Genomic DNA, 22,520 nt, shown 5'->3' with positions numbered 1-22,520 from the left:
ATAGAGGTAAAAATTTTAAGACAATTAATTTGTTTAATTAATGAAGATATCTCTAGAAGTAAGAGTATAAGAGATAATTTAAATTGTTAATAATTTAAATTATTACAAGACAATTCAATACTTGAATAATGTAATTCAAGAATTTAAAGACAAAAGACAAGTTTTAACTGAAAGGTTAAAAGACATAGGATATCTTGCAGCATGATAGATTGTCATAGCTGCAATACTCAAATACTTATATTTTCTTCAGAATATGAAGTTTATATATTTGTTACAAACAAATAAGACAAGAAATAAAATTGTTAAAGCAAAATTGAATGAGATCAATGCTTTACATAAATACAAATATAGTGTTAGAACTTTTATTCTACATTATATTGAATGTCATCATTAGATATGGAAGAAGAAAACCATACTAATGAACAAATTGGACAAATTGATGAGATATGTGAGCAAATTGAATCACAAGGTAATTTCTCAAAAGAAATTATGATTTCAAATAAAAAACTTGCTCAGATTTGCAAAACCAAACTTGCAATCGAACCAAAAGAAATCTTTTCTCAAATAGGTTTCTTAGAAAAGTTTATGAAAAGAAATAAACATATATACTATGATGTATCTCAGAAGGAGTTTGCCATACATGTACAACATACTTATGGTAAGATAGGAATATCCTTACTTACTAAACAAGACATAAATAAAGCTAAAGAAAATATTGACCTTGACAATAGTAAGAATCTATACTCTATCAGAAAGAATCCATCAACCAATATCCATGTGTTTGATTGATGAAAGAATCCAAAATCCTAATGAAGGATGCTTAGGATCTCTTGAAGGGAATCTAGCATGTGGAAAAATAATTTTTACAGTTTATCCAAGACTTTCTGTAAGTCTATCATAAAAGATTATTGATGCATGGAATAGTCATTTAATGATAGCCATGATTGTCAATAAAGAAATTATTAGACATGAAGCTAATTCATGGAATTATGTCCTAGCAAGTACCAGAGGTAATGCTAGATCATTTTTAGAAAAATTTGATGATAATGTTAAAAATACTATTTGCGCTAATTCTCAATATAGTATACCACAATTTATTAAAAGAATTGTTGAACAATTATATAAACAATTTACTGGACAAACTTATGAAGTTTTTAAAAGTAAAAAAACAACAATTGAAATTGCTGATGCACTTAATCACTTAGAAAAAATAAATATATGTGATATGTGTCATTTTGAATATTATGCAGGTGGATTTTCAAAATATTTCTACATTTGTCCTAATAACAAATGGAATGAATTAATAGAAAAGTTTATTAGAAAACTTCCTGAACCTTTCAATCATGAGGTAATGAAACTTTTTAATAATGCTATAAGTAAACAAGAAGATCATATTGATCCCCAACTCAATTTAAAGATTCATGGATCTTTAGGATTGGTTGTAACACTTACTAGAAATCTTCTTGCAGATAAATGCAAAGAAAGTATTTTAGTAAGGGATAGTAAACAAGCAATTTACAAAAATCCAAAACTCTGTTATGAAAATTATCTCAGCAGAATTTCAGGACAATATGGATGTATACCACCCAAGAAAAAAGAAAAGAAAAGAAAATATTTTAAAAAGAAAAAAAAATATACTTTTAAAAGATATAAAAAACCATACAAAGAAAAAATTTTCAGAAAGAAATTTTTTTTTAAAAAATCCCGGGGAAGGGAATACAAAAATAAAACACTGGATAAAAAGAAATTTTGTCTACAAAAGAAAAAGAATTGCAGATGTTGACTCTGTAATGAATCTGGACATTATGCAAATGAATGCTCAGCAAGACAATAAAATGAAGAAAGGATTAAACTTCTTACTACATTCCAAAAACAAGACTTCTATCTAGTAGAAGACTCAAGTGATACAGAATCATTGTATTACTTAACTTCAGAATCTAAATATGATTATTCAGAATCAGAAACATCTGAAGATGAGTAATAAAAATATTACTAATCTAAATACAAAAATATGATACATGTAATAATGAGTGAATCACAATGAATAATGTCAAACATACACCAGAAGTACCCAATCAGTTAGGTATACAGACTCTCTTACCTTTAAGAGTACCTTGATCTATTTTAAGATTTCTCATATTACTCTTCTTCACCCAAACTTGCCTAGTAGAAGAATTAATCCTAATTAACTATGTCATTAACTCGATCAATTGACTCACCTGATTAGTTAGGAAGTCAATCCTGTTATCAAAATCCTATTTTTTATTATTGTTGTGGTTCTAATCTATATTTCTATTTAGGAATTTATGACATATAGGCTTGATATGTCCTAACTCTCCATAATTGAAACATGTAGGGATAAAGTGAGGACCAAAGGTATGTGGTTGCTGATTTTTATTCCTAGGTTGGTAGGTCCTACACTAACTAGTAGGCCTCTATCCTATGATTCTCTTATTCTTGGGTTCAAGGTTATGGACAAACTTAGGCTTGTCAGTGGAAGGGACAAAAATGGTCTTGAAAGTACTAGTAGTATTGTAATCATTCTCTTTATATCCTAGACTTCTCTTATTACCAGCAGGCTTGCCTATTCCTAAGATACTATCAAACTTCAATGAACCACTAGAGAATGCATGGAGTGGGGTATTGGAATCCTCAAGATCGCTCATAAGGGTCTTAACCTTATTTTGTAAAGACTCATTCACAATGCTCAATTCACTAAGTCTCCTAGAGGATTTCTCAAGGTCACTTATATGATTCTTAACCTGAGTATCTAAGGATTCACTCACAAAATTCAACCTACTCATGTTAAGAATGATTCTTGAAGGTCAGCTATTAGTTTTTCTTTCTCTAGCTCAAGATCTTTGATCTTCGTACATATGTCTTTATTAGTAGTCAATATTTTAAGAGTCTCCTCATATAATTTATCACAAGCCTCATGTATGCCTTGGCAATCTATAGATTGCAATAGAGACGCTATAAAGTGTGAAACTCTGCCTAACTATCGTGGCAAGAGAAAATAAAAAGGACATTTTGACAAGATTTGTCTAGATGTAGAGGTCTTGTTGGATAGAGTGAGCGAGCAAATTTATATATATATATATATATATATATATTTTTTTTTTTTTCTCTCGCTTCTCATCTTTTTCTCTTTTGTTATTATTATTTTCTTTTCCTATTAGATATATATTAGAGACGAAATTAGATTTATAGACCAAACTCATTGGGGATAACATTTGAATTTAGCCATTTATTCAGAAGATATTAATGCCACGTAGATGTGAAGAATTTTTATTTTTACATGCCACCTAGATGACAACTCACATAATGTATTGAAGATAATCTAAGAACGATGCTACCTCTATAAATGTGTGGTTTTGAACGGTTATAGGTACTGAATTTTGGCTTCTTCTTTTTTTAAGAATGTTTTGTTCTTTAGATGGGTCAAGCGAGATTGTGAAGAAGACTGTTAATCTTAACCTCACATTAATTATTTCCCCCCCCCCCCCCCTCTCTTTCAAGAGTATTTTTTTAATTTTATTTTTAGCTTTTATGATAACATGTCAATCTTCAACTTAAAAGTAAGAAATTTTGGATTTTATGGTGACTTCTGCTGGGTTTTGAAGGATTATAGGTACTGAATTTTGCTTTGTTTTGAGGAAGTTTGGTTCTTTTGACGGGTCTAGCGAGTTTGTGAAGAAGACTGCTAATATTTTCCTCACCATAATTATTTTATCTCTAGCCTAGTGTATATTTTGGTGATAACATGTCAATCTTCATCTTAAAGTTTCAAATTTTGAATTTTAGGGTGACTTGTTATACCTATGTTTTTAAGGCAATCGTGTGGTTTTGAATGGTTATAGGTACTGAATTTTGGATTGTTTTGAGAAAAGTTGATCTTTCGATGGGTTAAGAGTGTGCAGAGACGTTGGCTAGTCTTACATATTTATGTGAAATAATTTTTCTTTTTTGTTCTGAGTGTGCAGCTTCATCTTTTTGGCCTGGTTGCGTTGTTAAGCCTGAACGAAATGCTTTTAGCCAACTATTTTATCTTTAGGTTTCTTCTACTTATTTTCTGACCATTGTTTTACCTTTGCAGGTAATCACGAAAGATTCTCTTTTGGATGCACAGGTAAAAAGAAGAAGTCATGTTTCTGTTTCCATGTTCAGTATTTACATCATGTGTTTGCTGTTCTGGAAACTATATGTATCTGTTCAAGGTACTGAAGAAATCTTCCTCATTCATGCAGAGGGAAGATTTTCTAAGAGTAAAGGGCTTGATGTCCATTAGAGAACACCATGCCAGAACTCTTCTCATTCATTACTGCTGGGATGTTGAGAAGTTAATTGCGGTTTATGTGGAAAAGGGGAAAACTTGCATGTTTGCTGAAGCAGGTGTAACTCTAGTTGGAGCTGTTGACCATGATTTACCAGAATCGCTGTGTACAGTTATGTGTGATATATGTATTGTTGATGTGCCTGTTAGCGATGAGAGCAATATGGACTGTGGCCATTGCTTTTGCAACAACTGTGAGCACCTTTGAGTTTGATTTTGTTCTAGGCATCTATTCTGCTATAAGGAAAATATAACCCATTACATAGAAGGGCTTTGCTATTCCTCTATATGGTTTTAACATGCATCATAAACTTGAAGGAACTTACCCTTTTGTTTTGAAATTTTATTTTTTAAAGTGTAAAATGCGGAACTGTTTAATTTCTATTTTTTGGCATATGTCATTATGTTAAGGTTGGACAAAACATTTCATAGTCGAAATAAATGAGGGCCAGAGCAAGCGATTTGGTGCTTGGCCCATAAATGCATTGCTATATGCAACGAAGCTGTTGTCAGAAAACTAGTTAGTAAAAGACACCCTAATTTAGCTGATAAATTTGATCGATTTCTTCTTGAATCATATATTGAAGATAACAAAATGGTTAAATGGTGCCTAAGTATACCTCATTGTGGGAATGCCTTACGGGTAGAAAATGATGAATTTTGTGAGATAGAAGGTTCCTGTGGTTCACAGTTTTGTTTCAGTTGCTTATCAGAAGCTCATTCCCCTTGTTCATGCTTGACGTGGAAACTGTGGACAAAGAAATGTTGAGATGAATCAGAGATGGTTAATTGGATCACTGTACGTACAAAGCCTTGTCCGAGGTGTCACAAACCTGTGGAGAAGAATGGTGGCTGTAATTTGGTTAGTTACATCCGTGGACAAGCATTTTAGTAAGAGCACTTCTTTTTATGAACCTTTCTTGTTTGTGCTACTGCTACTTAAGCCTATGAACCTTTCTTGTTTGTGCTACTTAATGCTTATTGGCATTACCTGCTTGTGGGAAAGGATCCTCTATCCAATTGATGTGATGCGTGTATAAAATCAAGTTTAGTATAATGCCCTTAGATCAGTAGACATATTCCCGAGCTTTTGAATTCAGTACCTATCTTGGGCTTCATATTCTAGTCATTAGTGAAACCTATAAGTCTTTCTTCTGGACGAAATAGTGACCAGCCTTTTAGTTTAAATTGCAACAGAATCACAGAACTTACGGTGAAATGGAATCCAAATTCCTGCAAGTTTTCTTTGTTATATTGTCAGATTAAGAAAGGCAATCAGCTAATCCTAATTGCTTGAAGCATATGGTTTGCGTCAATGAAAAAATTAGAGGCAGTTGCTGTTCATGGATTAAAAATTGCATGATCTAATGTGTCAAAACATTAGGAAAGTAATAGGACTCTGCTGGAAGAAAATAAGAGTAGAGATCATTGAAAATATCGATTGTATTGCATAAGAACAATTACAGTAAATGGACTCATAAACCTCACTTTCACCCAATATTTACCTGTCCTACTAAGCCTCTCCTCTCTTATTTATAGCTATTGCCTAGCTACTTTTCCCCCCCATTTGCCATCTAACAGAATGCCGTTATTCCCCCTTCTTCTATTTGCTACTCAATCCTTCTTCTAGTTGCTTCTCAATCCTTCTTGTTCGTTCTAAAATGAGTGAGGTCAATGGGAGCCTATAATTACTCTCGGTTTCCAAATCCACCTTGTCCTCAAGGTGGGGGTTAGGGAAGTGTCAGTGGTGCCAATTGCTTGCTCTTCCATCGTTTCTGGAGGGGAAGATTTTTGCACTTTTTCAAGGCCCATAACCAGTTGGACCATCAAAAATCACAAATTCTGGCTCGTCTGTCCTGCCTTTCATTTTAATTTTCTTCGCAACCGAGCTTAAAACAGAATTTAGAACAAATTCCACCACGTCACCCATTCCTATAGCCTCTCCTTGGGCCTTACCCCCAATTTCATCTCCTTTAAATTGTGTGACCTCTTTTCCGGTTGCAAAGTCTTGCAGTTCTCTTTCCAGTTCCGTGACCTCTTTTCTAGTTGCAAGGTCATGTGGTGCCTTCTTCTTGAAGTGATCGCCATTGGAATAATTTTCATAACCATGGGGACTTAACGCCTATTTTATCTTCGATTGAAGCTCAGCTACATAGAGTTGCTGGATAGCTGTTGGGGATTTGGAAAGTGATTGTATTAGATACCTTGTAACTGAAATAACCTGATGGATTTTATCTAGTATATTGTCCATGAAAATCCCATAACCAGTTGCATCCCCTTGCGTGTTTTCCAAAAAATGAACCTGCCAATTAGAATACAATGATGGGTAGCCCCGCAATAGATCAACAGCATGTCCTGCTTGTGCATTCTGTCCTTTTATGGTCCTTAGCATCATTAATTCAATCACCAAATTAATTAAAAATCTCAATGTATCACGAACCTCCACACCATTGGTGGTGTTAAAAATTCGTGCACCTTGCACCTTTGCCACTAGCTATCCATCCAAATCGAATATCATCAATTTCCCAATTTTTGTCTCCTGTCTCGTAATTCTCTCTTGTTATACAGCAATGCCTAATGGTGTCATCCACTTTACAATGGAGACTTGAATTATTTCCCCCCTTCGTTTGTAATTTAGCACCAGACAACTGTGTGAAATTAGTGGAATTTGGTTTTGGGATTGACGGAGCTGAATTGGTGTCATTTCTTGATTGTAGCAGATTAGCATAACTGGGGGTTGAAACTAGAGTAATGTGATGGGTTCTAGGGTTGTAAATAGTAGTTGTTGGGCCATCTTCCTTCTCTTTATTTAGGTCCATTACTCTTGGGGCTTTATTAAGCAAAATTTTGCGGCCTACTTGTTGAGCCACCTTTCTATCATAGTCCCTACCTAATTTAGTAACGGCTCTTTTACCATCTTCCCTTGAATTAGCCCATCAACCAAGCCCTCCCTGCCTCCTCCAGCATCACGCTTTGCAATCATAAACCTGAATTGCTTATCACCATCTTTCATTGTGAGTCCTCGCCTCATCCTCATGCTTAGGGAAATTTTGCATAGATGGTGTTAGAATCTCAGAGTTCCTCTTGTAATCTTTCTCTAATTCCTTTGATTTCAATGCTAAAAACTTCTCAGAAATTTTCCCAATTTGATCATATTCAAACTCTGGATACTGTCCAGTTTTCCCTGTTTCTTTTCACCGTTTGCCTTGGTGTTGCGCCCATTGATCCCCTACATGTACCTTGTGAATGTTAGGCGATAGCTGAACCTCTAAATCACTTCTAGATCTATCTTCCTCGATAACTCTATTCATGACTGCCTTTGGAAGAATAATAGCTGCCTTCGGATTAATCAATGACACCACATCTTACAGAATTGCCTTCAATGATTGCGTCATCTTGGCCATACTCTGGGTTAAGTGCTCCATTACTCTTTCTAGTTCAGGTAAACATTGAAGTTCTGTTTTCAATTCCTTCAGCTTCTTCTCCATTGCTTCTACACCGATTTCTATCAGATCGAACCTGGCTCTAATGCCCTTCGATAGGACTCTGCTCAAAGAAAATAATAGAGATTATTGAAAATATTGATTGTATTGCATAAGAACAGTTACAATAAATGAACTCATAAACCTCACTTTCACTGAATATTTGCCTGCCCTACCAGGGCTCTCTCTCCTCTTATTTATAGCTATTGCCTAACTACTTTTCCCTCCCATTTTTCATGTAACAAAATGTTGTTATCCCCCCTTTTTCTAGTTGCTTCTCAATCCTTCTTGTTCCTCCTAGAGTGAGTGAGGTGGATGGGAGCCTATCAGAAAGGTAATCTATTGCAACAAAATAAATATGTCTTAATGCTAATTATGCCTCTAAAAAAAAGGCATGTATATCGTGGTCTACCCTTGGCCATTTCTTTGGTGGTAATCTTTAATTGTTTCCCAATGTTTAGTTTCAGTGGTTGTGACTAGGGTATGGATAGGGGTTAAACGACAATGTTGTGACATTTGCTTTTGTCCTTTGTTTTTTTACCAAAAGAGTTCCAACTTTACAGCATGATTATCTTCTAGTGAACGTGTTGCCTTCCTAGAAGAGTTAAATGACATTGTTGTGACATTTCCTTTGTCCTTTGTGGTGGTGACTAGAGTATGGATAGGGGCTAAATGACAATGTTGTTACATTTGCTTTTGTCCCCTTTTTAGCAGAAGAGTTCCAACTTTGCAGCATGATGATCTTCTAGGGAAGGTGTAACCTTCCTAGAAGAGTTAACTGACAATGTTGTGACATTTGCTTAGGGAATAAATGACAATGTTGTGACATTTCCTTTTGTCCTTTGTTTTTTTACCAGAAAAGTTCCAACTTTGCAGCATGATCCTAGAAATTTTTTTTCATGCATATTTCTCTTGGTTACATTATACTCTTTATCATGAAACTTTTTCATGTGCTGATGTTGTGCTCTGAGCTGAATGTTCTTTGCTGGAGTAGTGTAGGAATTTCATGCTCCTAAGTTCCTTATTTGGTGTGTACATGTCATGAACTCACATTCCTTCTTTCGTGATCGATTCTATCTTCTTACAATCTTTTTATCATGTTTCTGTAGTTAGCTGTGTGGTGGAGCTACTGGCAAAGACCATACTTGGTCAAACATTGCTAATCATAGCTGTGGTCGCTATAAAGAAGATGGCAAGAAAAAGGCTGAACATGCAAAGAAATATCTTTACAGATACATGCATTATCATAATCGCTATAAAGCTCATACAGACTCTTTTCAGCAAGAATCTAGATTGAGAGAGACCATAAGGGAGAAGGTGTTAAATTTAGAAGCAAGGGATTCAAAATTCAGAGATTTGAGCTGGGTTACAAATGGACTTCATAGGCTCTTCAGATCGAGGTGAATTCTTTCATATTCATACCCATTTGCATTCTACATGTTTGGTGATGACTTGTTTAACAATGAAATGACGACAAAGGAAAGAGAAATAAAGTAGAATTTATTTGAGGATCAGCAGCAGCAGCTTGAGTCAAATATTGAAAAGCTTTCTAAATTTATTGAGGAGCCTTTTGATACGTATTCCAAGGAAGAAGTTATGCAAACAAGGATGCAGGTCATCAATCTATCTGTGATCATTGATGACCTTGGCAAAAAAATGTTTGTTTCATTTGTTAGGAATACTTAATCTTATTGGAGATTATGAAGCTAATACTATTTCTAATCTTGCAGGTATGATCGTATAGAGAATGATTTATTGGGTTCTCTTCTATTTAGTCGTCACAATATAGTTCCATACCTGTCGGAAGGCATTGAAAAGGCAGTAGAGCTGACCATTGGAGGGAGCACAAGCAGGCTGCAACAATAATTGTCAAAAGGCAGATGATCAGGCCAATGGTAAAATAGTTCAAGATTTTCTTAGTTTCTCTTTATGAAGTACTAGGAAAATGGTGCTTTTCTGGTCCATTTCTCTTCTGTGGTAATGAAGTCACTTTCTGCTATTAGGATATCGGACTTTTTTACTGCAGTTTGGTCAAAGCGAACAGTATACATCATATTGTTGGTCAAGGATTGTCGAATAGAGACCAAGATTCCTGATCTACTTCACCTAATTAGTAGGGAATGAGATAAATAAATGGGACTCACAACCTGGAGAGAATGGTGGTTTGCCAGGGATTGGAAACTATAGAATAAAAGCTTTGGAACTTTGAATGTTGCAGGGGTTTTTCTAAATATTTAAAAATATCTCCCATTTAAATTGTTGATGAATTTTACGGGGCAACCAGGCCCTTGTTTGGCAAATGTTTAAATATAAACACTTTTGGTCAAACATCTTTTTTTCCACATATTTCATGTGACTTACAAGTACTTTCCAGATATACACCACTCATATCTATAATTTAACAAATTATAAACAATTCCCAAACATGCTTTTACCTCTTGATAAATTTTGAGAAACTTTGAACCATTATGGTAGCGATCTTTATGGAGAATCAGAGATACTATCTTTACAATTTACTTATTCATGTTAACATTTTACTCGTCAAGATCAGCAGAGGGAAATTCTTTGAAGACAATTATTTGGATTTCCAAATTCATAGTTCCTAGATTATACTGATTCTCTATTTGCTCAGGGTGCATTATTCTTTGCTAATTTGCAATCAAATGTTAGCATTCAAGTTTTAGCCAGTTAATTTAATTCGGTAATAAGATTTACCAAACAGAAGTAGGGCAGAATACGCGTAGACCTCACACTTTTTCCCCACTTCTTGAATTTTACACTCCTAATATACAAGTTTTGGTTGGTTTGTTTGATTTCTAATGCTAGACAATGTAATAGTTGAGAATCCATCTGGCAAAGCGTTACTCATAATGTGCTTTCTGGATTTGTAGTAATGCTCAAAAAAATTCCGTGCCCTTATAGTTATCCATCTCATCTAATGTATTAATTGAACTTCTTCAAATTTTTATTTAAATATTTGTTGGCATCTGGAAAATTCTTGTCTGAAAATATAACGTACCTAGCACATGCTTTTCCTAGTGCCTATCTGGTGAGGACTTTTTAGTTTATAGGATGAATGGTGAATTGTAGATGTTTGAGAGCGGTGAATTTGTTATACCGATCTTGCATAAATCGTCTGTGTAGCTTAATTCTGGGGGCGTTTGCAGGAGAATCAGTCAACCATCGACCTCTGGGACTTCAGATGATAATGAACGTTCAACATGGAAACGAGCTAGAAAAGGAAGTGGTGCAGGTGGCCTGATTGATCTCAACTTGCCTGCTGAAGTTATCGACAGAATCGATTAGTAGATTTCAAATCCAGTCTAACTTAAAGGATGACTCCTTTGATGGGAACCGTCGCGTCTTTTTTTTTATTTTGTCATTTCGAAGTTGTCCTACTCAAAAATCCGTAGGCTGTACATAGACTTTCATTTTGGGACTCAAAATGCTTTGTTGGTCGATAGAAATATATATAATTTGGCCAATATCTAGATGGAATAATAGGATGAAATTTGCTTAAAGTTGGATAATGTTTTAAATTTTTTGGACTAATTATAAAGTCCCATATTTAGCCCCGTTTGGTTTGGCCAAAAAAGTTGATTACAATTTAAGACAAAATCTATTACTTTTAATCAAATAATTTACAGGATTTACATATTTTAAATAATATATTATACCAATGTTTCTCAAAATTTATTGAAATTTTGATTTTTATCTAAATCGTCTAGTGGCTTAATGTGTTTATACGAGGAGCTTTTACATGCAGTATGTATGAGCAAAGTGTTTCGTCTTTCAAGTATCATTTATTTCACCATGTTTTGTAGGCTTGGACATCGGGTAGGTCGATCTAGGTATTTCAATAGCTAAAATCATTTAGTATATATATAGGTCATTTCGATACGCATACCTAACACATTAATACCGGACAATACTTGTATAAGGGAGAAAATCTAGTTAAGAAATCTTCAAAAGACTAAGAAATTTATATACAAGACTAAAAAATGTGAATACTAAAAACCACGAAAAGAGGAGAAAATTAAAACATCAAAAATAAATTACGGTTTAAGAGAAATGGTTTTTTCTTAATAAATATTACTCGATCCCGTAAAAATGAGGCATACTAGAGACTATAATTTTATTAGATACAATGCTTAAAATTTTGTATTTTTAAAATAAATTGACATAAAAAAAAAAATTAATCAGATACACAATTATATAGTTATCAAAAAATTGAAGTCCACGTATTGAACTTGCCCAGTTTGAGTGAAAAATGAAAATTTATACTTGAAAAAAGAATCATAAACTTGAGATAACCAAAGAAGCACACTACAACCCAAGCTATTAATATATCATGTTTAATTGCTAAGCAAGATAAAAAAAAAAAAAAAAAAAAAAAAAAAAAAAAAAAAAAAAAAAAAAAAAAAAAAAAAAAAAAAAAAAAAAAATCATTTAAGTTCGTAAACAATGCAGGAGAATAAAAAACTCAAATTACAAAGATTGAATGCTTTCATTTATCTACATGACAACCCCTGCTTGAACTTTTTGGTTTATAGAAAGTCTAAATTGTAGAGATTAACATCTGAAATGTAACAATCTAATGTGAGACTAGAGATAAAAAGTAGAAATCAGTCATGATTTATTAGGGTTATAGTTTAGAGTTTTAGACAAATTACTACTCAAATAAAAGTTTGTAGATTTTGTATTTTTTTTAAATTGTAAAAAAATAAAAAATTGGTTCTTTTCAAGTATCCACGATTCTGGTCTGGGAACCAAAAGCCAATGCAAACCCATTCGGTTCTGGTTCTAGCTCTTATTATTTTTATTTTCCTCCGATTTGGAGTTCAAATCGTTTTCGATTCAATTTTCGGTTCAAAATGTTTGATTTAAGTTAAAATGTCCAAGCTATTTAGCTTAGCAAAAATTGCAATAATAAACAATCTCATATTAGTAAAGGGTAAATAGCACAAAACGTTCCTATCTTTTATTGTTATTGTGCCTTTTATTTTTTGGTATTTTTACCCTTATTTCAACCTTTTATTGTGCAAAATGTCATTTTCATCCATTTTTCAAATAAAAAGATTATTTTACCCTTATTCACATGAAACAAAAAAAGTAGAATAGAAAAATAAAGAACTAATTGCAATTATAATCCTAAATTTTCAAAAAATTACAAATCAATTACAAATATATACTTAAAAATCAAAAGTAAAAAAAAAAAAAGAATGGCAGTAAAATTGTCTTTTATTGGAAAATTGAATGAAAAGGAACTTGTGTGCAATGAAAGGTGGAAATATGGGTAAAAATGCTAAAAAAATGAAAGGTATGGATGTTTTGAACAATAACATTGAAAGATAGGAACGTTTTGTCATATTTACCCTATTTGTAAAATATGGTCCTGAATTTACTTGCTCGCGTCTTCGTTTATTAGGAAATCTACACCATCGAAGATATTAAATTCAAGTCCTTTTACACCAAATACTATATTAAAGTTTTGAATACAAGCTAAAAACATAAATAATTTCCACAATATATAATACAATGAGTTCGATAATATAAGTTACTTGTGAGTAAATTTGATTAGGTTTTATAGCTTTTAGCATCACTCGTGTTTATATGTACAATCGATGATAAGTATGTAAACTTTTAAGCCTGGTTGATGTTTTTTATTTGGCAATTTTTTTTAATTAATTTAGGGTCCGTTTGATTGCCACAATGGAATTTGGATGGAAAGAAAACAAATTTCAAAAAATTGAATTGACTATAAATTGTTTTATTGGGAATTGTTAATTACATGTGTTTGATTTATATAATTTTTCAACTGAAAATGTTGAAATTTTGGATCTTTTGGTATTCCTTTGACTTTTTTAATGAAAACTATCAATTAGAAGATATAATTTGTTACATTTGTAGATAGAATTTATTTCCATTGCCAAAATAAATTAATTAATTAAAAAAATCTGAAAATTTGATTTACCACCAAACCCATGGGAATTGAAATTCCACAAAACCAAAGAGAAGGGGTCACGTGAGGGGGGATGGAAAATCAATTGCCAAGAAAATTCTTGCAATCAAACAAAAAAAAGGTGGAAAATGGATTTCCACTTTCCATGTAAAATTCCTCAAATCAAATAGGCCCTTAGTGTACACATTGCTTTTATCGCTAAAAACCCCAATTTGGGGGATGAAGCAAAGCATAAATAAAGAGACTTGGAGCGAAATTGGAGTTTAAAAGTATGTAGTTGAAGAGTTAACAGGAAGTTGGGGACTTGATTGGAAGCTCCAGAAGTGTTAATTGGATGAATTCACAAGTTTTGAGAACCAAAATTCGATATTTGAAGAGTTTAGAGACTTTAATTGTGGACAAAATAGGAACTATAGGTATGAGCTTGTAAATTCTCAAACTTTAGAGGACAAAATTTAAAGAAAGTAAAAGTTGAAGGACCAAAGTGAATGATTTTGAAAGATGAAAGGCCAATTTGGACAAAATTAAGAATGAAAGGACCTAAAAGCATTTTTAATAGACTCTATATTTTTAAAGAGCATGTTCTACAATTTAAAGAACATTTACAAATTTATAGAGTAAAAATTGTTAAGTATTCCAATAAACTTTCTTTAATGTTACTACTCCAAAAGAATATTTATTATTTTTCTCTATTTTTTTTTATTTTCACTAGGTTCCCTTCAAATTAATACATTTTTTCATTAAAAATTAAAATAGTTTGAACGTGTTAGTTATAAAGAGTGAATTTGGTTCTTTATATTTGGAAAGTGAAATTGAAAGCCCACGACTGACTAATTAAGAGGGGGTGAATTGATTTTTAAAACTTTTTCAAAAATTAATTCTAGATATAAACCAATATAATAGTAAATATGTCAATTTAACAAATAGGCACAAATAAGAAAGTAAGTAAAGACTAAATTGATAAATTCAAATAATAAACGCAAGTATAAAAACGATAATTAAAAGGGAGAGAGAATGCAAATGATATAATTGTGGAGGTTCGATCCAAAACAATGATCTACATCCTTCATTACCAAACTCTCCGGCACGAACAAGGTCTTTTCACTATGTTGATTAACTTATGGTGCAATCCAACCATTTACAATGCTTCCGGTGACTTACAAATAAGGAGCACCGATCATCTACAAAGTTGAGTTTTACGAGATCTCAACACGACCCACACTATTGAGTTTTACGGGACCTCAATATGACCCACATGGTGACTTACAATAAGGAGCACCAATCTTTACACAATGTTGAGTTTTCATGGACCTCAACACGGTTCACACTTTATCAAAATGATTTTACAATCAAATCCTCTCTTGATAAATAATACAAAACAAATTAAGTACTAAGAAAGGCTAATACTTCAATAAATAGTAACAAATGACAGCTCAAGTGTTAGATAAAAATTTTTGATAAAAATGACAATTAAAAATTAAGTTCAACCAATCAAATTATTTCAATCAGAAGATGAAGAAGAATTAAATGCAATGTAGATTCAAATAATATTCTCAAGAAATATCTCTCTTTTAATGAATGATTATAATAAATTAAGTACTAAGAGAGAAATGAGAAACTTTGATGAATATGATAATTATACAAATTTGATTCAATCAACCAAAGTTTTCAATAAGAAGAAGTTGTAAATGTTCTGCAATATAAGTGCAAAGAACTTCTTTAAGAATATATCTCTTTTTGAAAATTGATATGAATAAGTTGAGCACAAAGAAATATAAGTGCAAAGAACTTCGATATCGTTTTTGTTAAGAATAATTATTCGATCGTCCATGATCATCAAACATGCATTTGACATATGTAGGATGATCAAAATAGGTAATCAAGTGAGTTCGATCTCTTCAAAAGAAACTATGAGAATATTTTTGTTCTCATGATTGTATAACATATTCGAACTATTCCGATAAAAAAGTATCTTCGTTTGCTCTTTTTAAATCTTTCAAGTGGTATCAACCGACTTGATGACCTTTTTCGATCGTCTTACGTATGGTGAAGGCGTGATGGGTGATTGTGGACGGTCAAATCGTTATTTTTAGCCAAAACGATATAATTATCGTTTTATATGAAAAGTAACGATACCTATGTCGTTATACATGTGATTTGAATTAGAACAATTTCATACTGGTCAAATTTGTACTAAAACGATATGAATGTCATTACTTTATTTGGGATTTCGATACATAACATCAATATCGTTTCAATACAAGTTTGACGACGTTGATATCGTTTTAGCTTAAATCATAACTAAAACGATATATATATATATATATATATATATATATATATCATTTTACTTTATATAAAATGATAATTATGAAAATGACGATTCGATCATCCACGGTCATCTGACATATATTTATTGTACGTAGGATTATAAAATAAGTCATTAAGTGAGTTCGATCTCATTCAATAGAAAAAAAAGATAGTATCTCCATTCGCTCTTTTTGAGTCATTCGAGTGCTATCAATCCACTTAATGCTTTCTTTTGGTCATCATATGTCGTTTTAATTATTATCTAAACTGTAAAAATTCCAAACAGTTAAATTTGAAAAAAAAAGACACATATATCGTTCTAGTTATTATTTTGTGCGACGAAGAAAATTTCAAAGACGTCATTAGAATAAGAGCATTTTATAGTAGAACGATATCAACTACTTTATGTGTCACAAAAGCGAAGTGTATATCGTTACATGAATACGCACAATGTTCACATTCTGGATATGTACAATACGTAAACTTGAAAATCATAAAAAGTCACGAAAATATGTAAATTTTAGTTACATTTAATATCGTAATTATAATGTTCTAGTGTAACCACTTCTGAAATGATATGTATGACGTTATAGTTATGATTTGAACGGGAACAATATCATTGTCGTCGAAAATTGTATTGAAATGACATAAATGATGTTTACTTATTTCATGTTGTGCGCCTAAACCTGTTAAACAGTAGAGCAATGTGTGTTCGATATCGAAATGACATATATATCATTTTTTGTATTTCAGGAACGAGTTCAATGTTGTTATACAAATCAGTTAAGCAGAGTGTATTTGATACTGAAATGATATCGAAGTCGTTTTATATTTCATGAACGATTTCAGTGTCGTTATGCAAATCAGTGAAACAGTGTCGGCATCTCATTTCCATTCCACATTTTTATTAAGTTGATAAGTTATACTTTACGATTTCTTCAAACTGTAATATTTTGGTATTGGCTTATCAGAATTGACTTTTTCTCGAGTTGAATAGTTCTTATTAATTACAAGCTTTAAAATGAGTTCAATATCGATATACTACATCCTTTTTTTTTTATTCAAAATCTAATTATTGGATTCTAAATAAGATATGAATTTAAAAAATATTTTTTTGTCCATTTTTTTTTTTCAAAATATGACAATAAAATGTATTTTAAAAAATTTCGTGTGTTATAATAGGTGTCTAATGAATAAATGACTCAATAATTGTTTTCTACTAGTTTGGAAAATGTTAAAATTTTGGGTGCACCGGAGATCAACTACGGAGAAGAGATGACATTAAACTTAAAAAGAAGAGTTGAAATTTTAAGGAGAAAATGATTTTGAAGGGGAATATTTTTTGAATTTGAAAGAAGAGAAGACTACGTGTGTTTAAACATGAATGTATAGTTATTAGAACCAACCCGATTCTTGACTCGGAAAAGTGGTCAATAGTTTAACCGGTGGGTTATTGTTAAATTTTAATTTTAATTTTATTTTATTTTTGAAGTGAAAAGGAAATAATTTTTTGAAATGTAATATATATATTTTGCTCACAAAAAATAAAGGACCATGACTTGGCATAATGGTTGTGGAGTTAAAATATTTTCTTGCCATCCAAGGTTCAACTCACGATTCCTCTAAATTTAGAGAAAAACTCCAATCCCTTCTTCGTTTTTGTTTTACAAGTTAAGGGTATAGAAGTCTCTTGACACTTTAAAATAATTAAAACTCCTTTTATTTTTATAATTTTGGTCAAAGGCCGTTTGAACAAAAAGTGTTTTATAGGTGGCCATCCCAACTCATTTCCCCTAAAAAGAAGTTATTTATTTTAAGGGTGTTCACTGCAGCAGCAACAATGGTATAAGAAAGAAACGGACTTGGCTGAGATGGAGAACAATCACAAAAAGCTACTCAAGAAGCTGAAGGAATTCAAAGGCACGTACTTGGAAGTTATACACGAGGCTATCATGTATAAATTTTGCTGGCGAAACAGAGGACGATAACTATCTCCTCCTTCATCCATATCCAAGTCGACCATCTCATTAACTAGTCTCAAACAATGGGCATATTTCAATATATTCCTTCCACACGAAAGTATGCTCAAAATGGGGCAATAAGCAGTGGCCCAAAAAATTTCCTTCAAACGACGAAAAATGTCAAATAAAAAAGAAACCAGATGATTCCTTAGTTGAAAGGCCCATTCAATGGGATGAAGTCATTTCTTGGTGCAGTAGCTAAGAAAGCTCTTACTATTGTTGTGGTGATCTCAGTTTTGAGTTTGACTGTTTTTAAGCCGAGGCTAAAGAAGCAGGATAATCAATTATCAGATTTTTGGCGCAATTTGGTTGTAAGGGACCATTGAAAAAGGAACGTCTAATATTTGTCCACTAGGGAAAGTCCCAGGGGTCAAAAATGGTGAAATATGGTGTATTGTGAAAGAGAGATTTGAAATTCCATATGAAGCAACTGTTTCTTCACCTGATGTAAACTATGGTTGTAGACGAAATCGTTTTTCCTTCTTATCGGAAGGGGGGCAAATGTCTGGAGTCATTATTTTCGTTCTTTTTGTACATCCGCCATTGGTTTGTCACTGTAAGTATTATGCTTTGGGTCCAATCGATTTAGGTTGTAAATACTTTTAAGATATTTAATGCATTTATTTTTGGCAAGATCTATTATTTATTTAAATCAATATTCTGATAAATAACATTGAATAATAGAGTCCATAGATTCAAGTTTCAGTAATTTCTTAATCACAAAAAGTTGTGATTGTGAGATACAAATTATATATGATTGGATCTTTAATAATCCATGGCAGTAAGTAATAATGAGATACGGATATCGTTATTACGGATAAACCACCACGTGTGACATTTTTTACTTGTGAAGTAAGTAGCTGATCTCACAAGCTAAAGTATGATGATACTTAAATGAACACGTTGATATTTTGTTATAGAACAAAATATTGGAGACCCGTTGAGAGATTCTACATGGATAACTACCTGAGTGTTAGTGGTTAATTTCAAACCTTCGGCAGTGGAACTGATCCTTTGACTTAAGGTTATCATGGTGCCTTATATGAGGACAATAATACTTTGACGATGCTGGATGTTGCTCTACCAAGGGCCACTAATACTATATCGTTTAGGTATGTCAAGAATTGTATGAAGGTTGTGAATGACTAATAGAGGATTCGTCACTCTTAGATAGTAAAAAATTATGATCTACATTTCAATTAAGTCAATAATGAAATCCTTGACCAATGTGTATTCAGAAGTCGAAAAGGAATTTTCGATTTATATTGACTTAATAGTGGAATGAAAGTATGATCGATAATTGGGATTGATACATTTACATATCTCTTAATTGATAGGATCATATTGAAGAAGTGATTATAATTTTACGATAAACGAACGAATTTGGTTTTGTCATATCACGTGACATTTTCCATCACATGTATTTGCACTGATACATTGCTAGATATTAATATGGGACGACGAACGTGAATTGGTGGTAAATTAAAAGTGTATTTTAATTTATCAATTTTAATTTACCAATTTTTATTAAATCACAATAATATTTCATGTCATTAGGTATCGTGATTGGAAAATTGATAGGTCGCACACAAAAGGAGAACTAGAAAATTGTCATATGTCAAATAATTAATTTAACAAGCGTTAGATAAATTAATTAATTGTGTTGCTCATTTATAGGCCCGAATAAATAAGTGACTAGGGCTTTTAATTTATAGAGAGTTTCATTCTTGTTGGCATAGGAAGGAGAAAACCCCGATTCCTTACAATCTTGTTCTCTGTGTGGAATTTTATTGGAGGCTGGATAATTGGACAGTTGTGGGTGGCAAATGAAGGCTGCTGGAACAAAGGAAAATGCAAATGAGTTTGCAGATCTAGAAAAAGATATAATTTTTATCAGAATTTCTATCTAAACACAAAGCAGATTTTTGATGGGAATTGAAATCTATTTTATTTTCCGCTACACATGATAAGTAAATTCCCAACAGTCACTAACTAGATCTTGATAATGTACTAATTTTGTTTCATATTTGTTGTTCTAATTTTAGATAAAAAAATAGATTCTTTGATCAGATCTTCAGGTTATAGAATTATCTACAGAACTTCTAAGGTTGAGCGTTCTTTGTGTTTGGTTTCCATCCATAAGCTAGTTAAGTACATAGTACAATCAATCTACATCCTTAACAACAATCATCTACTATTATCAATATTTTCTCATAAGCACGAGAGTAAGTTCTCACACACGAAGTTATCAATCTCTACTGATAAGTATGAGGGAGCTATCAATGTTTACTCATAAGTATAAGAGTAAGTTCTCGCACACAAAGTTATCCACATGACAATATATAAACTTATGAAACATCACTTGGTCTTTTAGTCTCCACTTGGTGGGTTTTGTTATTTTCTAAAGTTGTCATGAAAAATCACATGGTAGAATAATACTAATTGCTCTGTACTTTCACCAAACAGTTTTGTCACACTTACATCATGGTTGACAGCTTTGTTTACACTTTACAATGTGGTGTACAGTTTTACCATTGATTTTAACAGCACTTAAAACAATCAATACATTCGTATTTACACATCATGAAATGTTATCCATCATGTGCAAGAGTGACGTAGAATTAGCTTAATTTTTTTCATACAGTGCACCTTATTAGGACATTGCCAAACATTTTTTTCACCGTCACATTAGTTTGACGGAGTTTCTGTTAACTTGCATTGGAGAAAAAAATTTCTACTCTTACATCGTACAATTTTTAAGCAATTCATAATTGCATTGACGAAAAATTTCTACTCTTACATGGTACAGTTTTTAAGCAATTCATAATTGCATTGATGATGTTCTAATTGCAATAGATATTCGACCAATGGTATGATTATTTGAACACATTTGATCAATCAAAATACAAGACTAAACAAGACAATAAGGCTCGTTTAACATGGCTTTTGAAAAGCCATAAATAGCTTTTGAACCTGTTTGGTTAATTTTAGGAAAGTTCTTCTGGTAATTAAAAAAGTTTTTAGAGAAGGCTAGTTAAAAGTGATTTTTTCTAAAAGCACTTCTCGAATGGAAAGTTTTTTTAATAATTAGTTTTTCAAACAAAAATCAAGTTAATTACCTCCAAAAATCCTTCTCCAGGTAGCTTCCTTCATGTCAAACGGACCTAAATATTGTTCAACTAAAACCAACTTTATTAACGACAAACGCAGACAACTAATATTCATGGTTAAGCTACATCAGCTAAATTAGTTTCATCATTAGTATGAACTCACCAAATTGATTTTAATTACTAACACGATAAATATTATAAAATTGAGTGACTAAATATCGAGGGGTTAAATTTACCAACGGCTATCCAACTTTATACTTAGTATCACTATGACCACCCAATACGATTTTGTTTCATCGTGGTCACCAAACTTTATACTTAATGTCACTATGGTCATCAAATTTAATTTTATTTCATCATTATCACCCAGTTTATATAACATTTTACTATAACTATCCAATTTAATATAATGTTCCAATATGGTCACTTAACTTCTTTTTACCCTTTTCATTAATTTTAAAAGGGCTAAAACGGTAACTTTGCATTATATAAAATAAATTAATAAAAGAAATAAAAATTATTTTAATAAAATAAAACAAAATAAAAAATATTTAAAAGCATTACTTAAAAAAATAAATAAAATAGAATTAAAAACTTTTAAAAAAAGAGTTACTTAAAAAAAATAAAAAATTATTTAAAAATGAATTTAAAATAAAATATAAACTTATTTAAAAAAAATTAACGTAAAATAAAACTTAATTTAAAAAAGTTACTCAAGAAAGTAAAATAAAAGTTATTTTAATAAACATTTTAAAATAAAATCGAAACTTACTTTAAAAAAAAATGTTACTTAGAAAAGTAAAATAAAATAAAAATTATTTTATAAAAACATTTTTAAAATAAAAAGTAAATTTTTTTTTAATTTATCCTCCATATATAATGTAAAGTTATCAATTTACTCATTTTAACATTAGTGAAAATACGAAAAGAAATTGAATGATCATTGCGATATGTTATATAAAATTGGGTAGTCACGGTCAAATAAAATCAAATAGAGTGATTATGGTAACACTAATATAAAGTTGGGTAAAAATGATAAAATCAAATCAAATTAAATAATTATGGTGACATTAAATATAAAATTGAGGGACGAATTAAACCCAAATATCAAGTTTTGAAATTTAATTAAGTCATTATTGGATTCTGATTCTTCTAAAAATTCAATTTTTTTTCAAAAATTATTTTTAATAGCACATTCTTAAATAAAATAATATTATGCACAAATTCAGTAATTTTTAACGATGTAATCTCCATCAAAATAGTGTTCAAAATGTATTATTTCCCCCATCAAACAAGGGCTCA

The 22,520-nt window shown here is 31.6% G+C and overlaps 1 pseudogene; it reads left to right on the top strand.

Annotated features, from left to right (window-relative positions):
* The first annotated feature begins 3,850 nt into the window (after nt 1-3,850).
* On the top strand, nt 3,851-10,431 carry LOC111394193 (annotated as a pseudogene).
* The last annotated feature ends 12,089 nt before the right edge of the window (nt 10,432-22,520 follow it).

Source organism: Olea europaea, chromosome 5, assembly GCF_002742605.1.
Source record: "Olea europaea var. sylvestris chromosome 5, O_europaea_v1, whole genome shotgun sequence".
NCBI classification, from domain to species: Eukaryota; Viridiplantae; Streptophyta; class Magnoliopsida; order Lamiales; family Oleaceae; genus Olea; species Olea europaea.
Note: the sequence above shows the minus strand (reverse complement) of the source record. Positions and strands in the feature narration are given on the sequence as shown.